Source organism: Brassica rapa, chromosome A02 (genome assembly GCF_000309985.2).
Source record: "Brassica rapa cultivar Chiifu-401-42 chromosome A02, CAAS_Brap_v3.01, whole genome shotgun sequence".
In the NCBI taxonomy this organism is placed as follows: Eukaryota; Viridiplantae; Streptophyta; class Magnoliopsida; order Brassicales; family Brassicaceae; genus Brassica; species Brassica rapa.
This window is the reverse complement of record NC_024796.2, coordinates 30,477,711-30,488,849: the sequence shown is the minus strand read 5'-3', so window position 1 is coordinate 30,488,849 and position 11,139 is coordinate 30,477,711. Positions and strand designations below refer to the sequence as shown.

At 33.9% G+C, this 11,139-nt stretch overlaps 1 pseudogene; it reads right to left on the bottom strand.

Moving 5' to 3' along the window:
- Nucleotides 1-1,784: 1,784 nt before the first annotated feature.
- On the bottom strand, nucleotides 1,785-5,723 carry LOC103855055 (annotated as a pseudogene).
- Between the last annotated feature and the right edge of the window lie 5,416 nt (nucleotides 5,724-11,139).

Genomic DNA, 11,139 nt, shown 5'->3' with positions numbered 1-11,139 from the left:
TTTCAATTTAATTGTTGGTGTAGAATAAAACTTTTGTTTTAAAATGTTACTAGATCTTGATCCACACAACCGTACGGATTTCTTATTTCTTATACTAAAATATTTTAGTTTATATAACAAAATTTACTAATAACTTAATGTAATTTAGTGTTATATACTATGTAATTCTATAATAGCTATGATTATGTGGCTTATATATTATTACTATAATTTTTGTACTTTTGTAACAAAACTTATTTTGAAAATTTTATTATGTAACAATATTACTTTACATACTTTTTATTTAAAATTTAAAAGTTATATGAAAGCAAATTAAATTGGATTAAGAAATTTTTTGAGATACTGTAAATAATTTCTTTTAAAGAAAAACTATAATACATTGTACTTCAAAATAAGTTGGTAGTAAATATCATATTTGAGAAATGCATTAAGTTGGATAAAAAAAATCTTCTTTTAATTTGAAATAAAAATGAATCTTTCTAACAAAATCTTCGTAAATTTTATTTTTGAAAATTAATCAGTTGAAATTGTTATTATCATTGAATATATAATTATAATACTCTGTATAATTTTAAATTTTCATACATAAATCAAAACTAAAAATAAAATTTTAATTTCTAATTATAGTTTATGATAATTTAAAATAATTACTTTTGTATATAAAATTTAAATTGCTTCTGAAAATGTTTTTAAAAGATTTTGTTTAGAGCTTTCTTAAAAAAAATCATTTGTATTCAAAAAACGATAAATACTATAATATTATAATTACTTCATGTAGAATTTGATAAAATTTTAAAGAATGGTCCAAATTGAAAAATCATGCCTGAAAAATTCATCACTACAGTATATATATATATATTAAAAGAAATTTATTATAAAACCAGTATATGGTTGAATCCATAGAAATGTATTTTAAAATAGTATACTTAATAATAATAAATATTAATTATGATTATTACTAATTAGATCATATGCAGGTATTAACTCTAGAATAATTAAATGTTATTATTATTAATTATATTATAAATGTTATATGCAACTATAATTATATATTGATGGAATAAATAAAATTTCAAAATTATCCATATCTAATAATATTTTGATGGAATAAAAACATAATTAAATATCTTGTTAGGATATTGTTATGAAAATACAAAAAAAATAAAATAATGTAAACAATTTTTTAGGAGTGGTCCATTTAAAATATCACACATGAAAAAAGTCATGACTTCTATTTTAATAGTATAGATTTATAATTTTAGTTTAAAATTTATTAACAATATTCGCTAATTTATTTTTTATTAATTAAAATATGTTTTGTCGGCCAACAACATTAATTTCATTCATTAATTATTTGGTGAAAGTTTTTTAATTGTAATTAAATATTTGCATTAGAGCGCAAGTGGTATCGTTGTAATCAAAAATGAAAGCACCACCTACTTGTAAATTTGTAATCAAACTCAAAACATATTTGTAGGCCAACAAAGACAAAAACCAATGGTGAATTTCCGTTTGTTTTGTTTTGGAACCTAAACCTTTGTTTTCTTGTAACTGCCACTAATTTTTTTGATAAATTTTAATCTTTGTCTTTTTCAAAATATAGATAAATTAGATTATGTGATTACGAAAGGATTCTTCTATATACAAATAGCATTAGTTGTTATATAGTCTTATATCATTACTTGATTATTATAAACTTCACATAATAATTTGTGTTTTCTAGAAGGAAGGTTTGGGCCAAATTAAGGCCCATGATTTCCTTTGACCATTAATAGAAAACAGAATTAACAGAAACTTACGAAGATAACTTAAACTAAACAACACAGAAGAGCTACATGTCACTAAAACTACATGTAATAGAAAGATTACACTGTCACTGAATCAACACTCTTTAATTAATCACTTACACATTGTTTGATCAATTTTGATTCTTCTTCACATCAGATCAGATCTTGAGAGAAGAATATCACTAAAACCTTAATCCTCTAGCTTTTCATGATCTTCTGCCTTCTCTTTGTCACTTCCAGCCTCAGCTTTCACCTCTTCTTCCTTCTCCTTCTCACTTCCAGCCTCAGATTCTTCATCTTCTACATCTGACATTTCACTAATTGCATCCGTGATAACACCCTTCACCTCTTTTTTTCTATGCAAGAGATCCACACCGAAGTGGTCGCCTGAATGTTTATTACAAACAGCAAATGTTACCAAAGAGCTCCCCCCAGAGTTTTTAGAGTCTTTGGTCCCTGAGCTAATCTTTTTAGATGAGGTTTTCTTATCTTATGGCTTCTTCTCATCTTCTGCTTCGACTCTCTCCTCTTCAGTTTCAGTTTTCTCATGGTCACTATCTTCTTCTTCTGGTGCTGTAGCATCTTCCTCATGAGTATCCTTACTGTCTTCAGAATCAGAATCCCCTTCATCCTTGCCTACTTCTTTGTCAGATGGATGGTCTCCCTTTTTAGCTTGCCTTTTCCTCTGTGCAGTGTGCAGTAAAGAAAATGTTCAAAAGCCAATAAATTAAAGTATACTATAATTTATAGATAAGACACTACAAACCTTGGCTGGAGGATCTGAAGATTCTCCAGATTTCCTCTTTTTTTTTGTGTGATCTTGCGCTCTTTGGCTTCCTAAAATATATAATTTCAAAAAAAAAAAAAGGTTAAAACTCTCACACTGACGATAAATAATGTACTGAATCAAAGTCAAACAATACCTTTTCTTGATCAGCAAGTATAACATCTCTTGTTGCTTTGGGAGATTCCAAAAACTCAAGCACTTTGAAAGCTACTTCTTCGTGAGAGTATCAGGACAAGAGGGATTCTTAGAAAAAGGTATAATAAGTAGATGAATGACATATTCTTATGACTTACTTACTTTTTTAATGTGGCTTCTGTTAATAGGTATGTCAAGTACATCACAGAAGAAGATTAGTTTTTCTTTTATGCATTTGTCAAGTTTCTCCTTTACTTTTGCTCTTTGCTTCTCTTCCTAGAAAACATTTGTAAGTGTCAACATGATGCATAGCAAAATATGAATCCCTGTAATAAAATAGAAACTGAAATGGTGTTACCTCTTCCTCTGACCAGACAAAGCCAGAAAATTGACTAATATTTTTCTTAATCATCTGTGCCTGCAACAAAACTCTTTAATTAGACATCCATAGTGGACAAATGCGTGCAAGGGAAATATACATATCAAATGTGAAAAAAATGTGATCAAACATTTTAAAAAGCACCTTTGCTTTCTTCCCATACAGGATGGTGTGTAGTAAGATCAGGTTGCCGTCAGCTTTTCTCTTGGATAGTTGATGAGCCACTGAAACATTATCAGACATGCTTCCAATGGTAAATAAATGTAAACAAGAACACTGTCAAAATAACTAACTTTTGGAGCTGCTCAATTAACATCCACAGTACAGTTAGCTACTAAAGAGAAAACCAAACTGATATCTACAAAGGTAAAATCAAATCAAAGACAGTAGTTAATGGGCTAGTTGGGTTAGCTACAAAATAAAATATCCCACCAGAGAGTCAGACTATCAGTATCCAATTATTGGAAGTAATAATATAATATCCAGGGGAAACCAAAAACTAAAGCTTCTCTAAGGCATTCATAATTTTTTTCAGAACTGTCATGTGTTTAATACAATGGCTCTATCTATAATCTTACCAATGTAAAAATAAACAAAAAAAATCTCATCTTCTAGATTCTAAGGGATGTGTCAAACCATCAAAGACTGTTTCACTGTTTTCCACAAATCCACAAGAATTCAATCAAAACAAACACAACTATAAGTAAGCACACATACATTAATACATACCATTAGGAATCTCCCTGAGTGGTGTTCCAAGACCCTGTTACAACAAAAAATAATAATAATAATAAGAAACCTACTCAATTCTCAGAACACACAGATACGTAAAGACAAAAGTAAAGTTTCTTTTTTTTCTTCAAAAAGTGATAACCTTTTCAATAGAAACGGACTTGTTCGGTATAGCACGCGTCGGAGAAGGCAACGAGAAACGCTCAACCTTCTTCCTCTCCCTCGTTGGCCTCTCACTACTACTCTGAGTCACCGATGAGTTCTTACTCACACTCCCTTCCTCTTCATCTTTATCTTCCAATTTTCCTCCTTTCGATCCATCCTCGTCTTCTTCTCTCTCCTTGGGACCATCACCAGCACCAATTTCATCCTTCGCCGGAGATTTGACTTCCGGCGTCGTCGTCTCTTCTAGGGTTTCAGTCGCCATGTGAGTCCTAAAGGGTAAAGATTTGAAATTTTTTAAAAAATTTAAACCAATAATTCAAGGAAAGTAAAACGATTAAGACAACAAAACAAAACCAAAGTTTCGTGATTTTCTGGAGACAAGGATTTGGAACACAAAGGGTGGGCTCTTTTGTCTCTCTCTCTCTCTCTCTCTCGTCAACGGAAATTTTAAGCTCGCGGCAAAACTATTCTTGTATATACACATACACAAACTCGGCCCAATAATCTACTAAGCCCACTTTTACTTTAAAATGGGCCTATTTAACTATTACGCCTACTTTCACCTCCCCATGGGCCTGTTACTTAATTGCTTGGCTCTAGTTGTTTCAAAAGTGGGCAGTAATGAAAGATACCATGCATTTTGTACAAGGAATGATTTAACATTGTATGACAGTTTTTTCAGTTCTTTTATTCTTATGTGAATTTTTATATATATTGGTACGGGATGAATCCTAGAAATGTTGCTATTAATTATCTATAACTCTTGAAAAGGTTGAAAAAGCATTGTACTATGTGATTTCTTTTTCGTGAAATGAATGGTGCGTATCTTACCTTTGTGAATATGTAAGAGCATGATTATTGAGAAGTTTTTAAGGTAGAATTTTTAGTGGAATATAAGAATCTCTCTCTTAACTTTTAACTAAAAAAACTAAAAATCGGTTATTAAATATTAAAAACCGGTTTTTAGCTTTTTTAGTTAAAAGTTAAGAGACAAATTCTTATATTCCATTAAGCATCCGTTTCGGTGAAAGCTGAATCACAATCTATGTTATAAATATGATATAAAGTTATCTTTTAATTAAATTAAAAAACAAAAAAATTTAGAAATAGAAAGACATCTGTAGAAAAATCTTTCAAATCGTTATATGTGGTATCTCGTAGTAAAGACGTCTCTGTCCAATTCTTGCCTCTCTGATACAATTTTCACTTAGTTTATTATTTTTCTGACAAGAGACTTCTTGAGGGCAAGATTATCGGTGTCTTTAGAGGCATATCTTAGCAATTAAACACTCATAATTAAATGAAAAATAGCCAATAAGAATAAGGACACCTCTTAATTAAGAAGTTTTCTATGTTGTCCTTACGAGCCACCTGTCTCACAGGAGGGAGTTTTACCTTCTTCTCTCCACATCTCTCTCGAGACAGAAATTGATCGATTTTTTTCTTCACCAATTGTAGATCCCTCTGTTTCCCTCGTAGATCTTCTCCTCTCTCTGTTTTCCTCGCTTGAGACCGGTGGTGTTCGATTTGAAGGACTTTGGAGGTGTCGGCAATGGGGTCACGGACTCACGGTTGACACCGAGGCATTTGAGAGAGCGGTGGTGGAGATTTGCAGCGTAACGCATTGGCTGGCTTGCCTGAGATTCTTGTCACCACACCTGCTTGTATTCCTAAGTGTTTTGCAGATGGGGTTTTAGATCCCGCAGCTATCAGTGAATCGCTTGAGATTTTGGTTCTTGATGCACTACAAGAAAACATCGGGATACTGAGGGAAAAAATCGTCGGTATGTCGTCGGAATAACGCTATTCCGAGGACATACCGACGAAAAAAGTCCTCGGAAATAACTCCTCGGAAATTCATAATTCCTCGGAATTCCGTCGGAATTTTCCGACGGAATTCCGAGGAAACAAAATTCCGAGGATACTCCGAGGACACGAAGTTCGTCGGAAGGTTCCTCGGAAAATGCCGAGGGAATTCCGATGGTCCAATCCTCGGAAGTTTCGACGAAATATTCCTCGGAATGTTTATCGGAAAATACCGAGGAACATTTTCCCTCAGAAAATTCCGAGGAACTTAAAGTTCGTCGGAATTTGCCGAGGGGAGAAAGTTCCTCGGAATTTTCCGAGGAACTCCATTCCCTCAGAATTTTGAAAAAAATTATTTTTTTAAAAAATTTATTTTTTTTTAAAAATTAATTTTATTTTTAAAAATTAAAATTTTTAAAATTTAAAATTAAAATTGAATAAAACATAAAATAAAACATAGTAGATAATATTCAAATTTAAATAAAACATTCAGAGTTTTTGGAAAAAAAAAAAACTACGGGTCTTGAATGTTCGGGAACGTCTCGTTCGGGTACATCCTCTTCATCATCTCCATCATCTGCTCGTTCAGCCTCTTCTGGGTCTCATAGACTGCCTGTTGAGCTGCCATCTGAGTCTCCAACGCAGATATCCGATCATCCTTGTCCTTCAGCTGAGCCGTAAGAACTTCTGGATCAACATACGCATGTGGTGTAGAAGAAGGAGCAGCCGACCGGGAGCGACGATCCAAACCGACCAAACGTCCCTTTTTCTTTGGAACCGACTGAAATATAAATAACCAAGTTTAGATAATTTAAATTGATGATAAAATAAAAATCAAGAAATAATTAAATTGAACTTTAAAAAAAAAAAAACTTACCGATTCAACGATTTCGTTGATTCGAACCCGAGACAAGTTGGTCGAGGCCGTCGAATCGTCATCATCGGTTTGAAGCTGAGACACTTCGTCATACACCTGAGTTTGGACCAGGTCGACCACGTCCCTCACAAGACCATCATCAATCTGGCCGGTCTTCTTGTTGGTATACGCCCTTTTCATAAGGGCGAGATCATCAACTGGGTGGCCTTCATTTTCTTCCGCCTTGAAAAAAAATAAATTAGACAAACATTAGAAATTTGAAAATGCAAAAAAATAAAATTCTGAAACTTAAATAATTGAAGAAAAAGCGGTTGAGCTTACCATGCGATCCGCCAGAGTGGCAATAGATTGAGCACCCAAGTTATGCTTGTAGATGCCCTTTCCTTTACGGTCGCTCCTGCGGTTGTTGGAGTTGGTGGAAGAAGTTTCTTTCGTCTCTTCTTTATCCCAATGCGCACACAACTCCTTCCAGACCGTGTCGTTCATCGACTTTGGGACCTTTTAATTTAAAAAAAAAAAGTTTAATAATTTTAAAAATAGTGTAATAAATTAAAAATTGTTAATAAATTAAAAACTACCTTGTTTACTTCCCACTTCTTCTTCCACTCGTACATCTGCTTCCCATAGTTGTCCATAACTTTATGGACAAAATGGTGATAGATAGAGAGCGTATCATCGGCATTCCAGTTGAATTCTTGCTGAAATAGTTTAAAAAAGTTTTTAAGCACAAAAATATAATAGTTTAATAATTACAAAAATCGTCGTTTTAATAAATAAAAAATAGTTTAATAATTAAAAAAATAATTTAATAATTACCAAAATAAGTTTTAATAATATTTAAAATGTCTAATAAATATAGAAATTAGTTTAATAATTACAAAAATAAGTTTTAATAATATTTAAAATGTCTAATAAATATAGAAAATAGTTTAATAATTACAAAAAATAGTTTTAATAATATAAAAAATATAATTTAAAAATTAGAATACTTACCGCAAACTGCTGAAACCACAGATGCTGCTTCTCGACAGGGAAGTGAGTGAAAGTCGGATGTCCGCTGTCGAGGGCCGAGTACATCATACGGTTGATCCATGCGCTGATCCCATTCCCGGATCGGTTGAACCTAATAAAAAAAAATTATTAATAAAAAAATAGTTTAAATAAAAAATAGTTTAAAAAATAAAAGTTTAAATTACCATGTTTGACCATGTCCATGTGGATACTCAGTGAGATAGGGAAGATGGTCACGACCGGGCTGTCGAACCAACTCCGCAACCCTCATCACTCCCAGAGGACCGGGTGCAGCAGCGGGACCAGGAGCGGGTGCAGCAGCGGGAGCGGGAGCAGCATGAGCGAGTAATGGAGAGGAAGATGTATGGTATGAGCTGTGGGGCGAAACGGAATCTTGAACATGGCTGGAAGAACCCCGAGACTGGCTCCCCATACCACCCCGGCTACGACGCTGGCGAGGCCGGATCTGATCATCATTATACCTGTAAATTAAAAAAAAACATATTTAAAAATTAGTTCTAATAATTTTAATTAAAAAAAACAGTTTAAATAAAAAAAGTTTTAATAAATAAAAAATAGTTTAAAAATTTTAAAAATAGTTTTAAAAATCCCAAAAATAGTTTTAAAAATGTTTAAAATGTTAAATAATTACAAAAATAGTTTTCATAATATTAAAAATGTTTAATAAATATAGAAATTTATATTTTACATATAAAATACAAAACAAATGTTTTTAAATATTATATAAATGATTTTTAATCTTAAAAAAAGTTTTATAGATTTTAAAAATGTTTAATAAATATATAAATGAATTTAAAATGCAAAAAATAGATTTTATATACAAAAAACGTTTTCAATATATATATATAATTTCAAATTCGATTTTTATAACCACAAAATTAATAAAAACTCTAAAAAAAAAATTCAAATCAAGTGAAATACATAATCAAACTCGATTTTACACAAATCTACCATTCACCCTAACAAAATCTATAAATCTCATTCCAAAATCATCAAATCTACTTAAAAACCATACAAATCTAACCTAAAAGAGTGGGATAGGGTTCTTACATGATTATGGGGGAGGATTAGGGGAGATTCGCCGGAAAAACGCGAGAGAGAACGGTGGAGTCGCCGGAAATCGCGAGAGGAGAGGCTCAGCGGCGCGGAGAGAAAGAGAGAAATGGGGAAGAAGATCGGGCTCGCCCTAATATTATGAGGCGTCCGACGGAAACTATCCGTCGGAATTTCCTCGGAAATATTTAATATTTCCGTCGGAATTTCCTCGGAATTCTTTGATTCAATTTTCCCGAAATATTTGGCGGCTTGGTTTACCCGGTTAAATGAAAATATTCCGACGAACAATGATTCCTCGGAATACCCTCGGTAATCTCCGAGGAATTTCTGAGGAACCAGGGTTTGGGGTTTTTAAACATCGATTATTTTCGCCGTATTTCATTTCTTATACAATTATAATGCATACCATTGAGGATTCTTTGTATAGATGATCATAAACCATGAAATAACACAATTTCAAAAATAATTGTAAGTATTCCCTTTACCATTTATTAAAGTGTATAAGTGTTTCTCTTATGTTGTGTGGTTTTCGTTCATGCAATCGTAAAAGTGTTTGTTATTGGATAAAACACCAAAGTTCATAGTTCCAAACATCATAATCTGGTTATGACACTTAATGAAGGTTATATACGTGTTATTCAATCCGTAAAACGTTGTTTTCGATTTAAAACCCCCAGTTCCTCGGAATTTCCTCGGAATATACCGAGGAGATTCCGAGGAAATCCTTATGTTCGTCAGCATTTCCTCGGAATATACCGAGGAGATTCCGAGGAAAAAGAATCTATAATCAAATCCCCATCTCCTCGGAATTTCCTCGGAATTTTCCGAGGAAATGCCGACGAACATAAAGAGTTCCTCGGAATCCGAGGAAATTCCGAGGAACTTGGGGTTTTCAATCGAGAAGATCTATTCCGAGGAAATGCCGAGGAAAACCTATCTGTCCTCGGAATTTCCTCGGAATTTTCCTTAAAAAAAAAAAAAAAAAAGGTCGACGCTAGTCTGTTTCCGAGTCGTCATCACCAGATGAATCTGAATCTGGATCTTGGTGAAACTCTCCAATCACTGGTTCATCATCTACGTGAACGGCGGCTTCTTCTCCGAAGTCAGTTAAATCGACTACAAGGCCAACTCCACCTAAATCTTCTGCTGCACTTAAGTTGCCGGATGTGCTTGGTTGTAGTGGGTCTTCCAGCTCAGAACTTCCCTGAACTCGGCCTCTCGGGTTGAGTCTTGTAACAGTAACCCATGGATCATCTCTGTTCCTTACCCGGGGGTACTTGATATAACAAACCTGATCGGCCTGAGAAGCAAGAATGAAAGGATCATAATATTGCAGCTTCCGTCTTGAATTTACTGATGTAACACCAAATGCATCTGTTCTCACACCTCGATCTGGAGTGTTGTCGTGCCAGTCACAATAGAAAACAGTACAGCGCAATCCAACCATGCCCAAATACTTGATTTCTAAAATCTCATTTATGTGTCCGTAGTATACATCATCTCCTGATGCAGAACAAACACCAGCATCGTAAGTCGTACTCGAACGTCTCCTCTTCTGAGTTGTGAATGCATATCCTCGAGTACAAAATCTCGGATATGACTTCACAACAAAGTTTGGTCCAACGACCATCTCGCGTATCCAATCGTCAAATGTTTCGCCTCTGGCCAAACCATCACTCACATAAGTAAACATCCATCCACCAAATTCTCTCTGCTTCATTTCTTCTAGTTCGTCCTCTGTGGCGTATCTATATTCTAACCGCTTTTCTGCCATGAAAATCCTTTCATATTGAAGAACATCTTCGCAGTTGGTGAGTAAATATGTTTGCAAATGACTGCGCTCCTGATCAGTAAGTCGACGGTCCTTTGGTTTTCCGCTAAGTCGTCCAACGTCTGTGAAAATGTCTGGAACCTTCCAATGATATGTTGCCCGTTCGCCTCTATCATCATGCCGAGCAGGTCTTCTGTTTTTGGTCTGAACTTCTGCTGGAAAGTAGTACTCGGCAAAGTTTGAAGTTTCTTCATTGATCATCTGTGCGACTATAGACCCTTCCACCCTACTTAAATTTTTCACCATCTTCTTCAAATGGAACATATACCGCTCATACAGATACATCCATCTATACTGCACAGGACCACCAAGTTCCAATTCTCTTACCAGGTGAATAACAAGATGCTCCATAACATCAAAAAATGAGGGAGGAAATATCTTCTCAAGGTTGCACTGAATCACAGCTATGTTAGTCTTCAAATTTTCAATACCTTCAAGAGTCACTGATCTTGTGCATAAATCGCGGAAGAAACCACTTATCCCTGCAATTGCTTCATGAACATTTCGTGGTAATAGTTCCTTGAAGGCAAACGGAAGGAGACGCTGCATCAT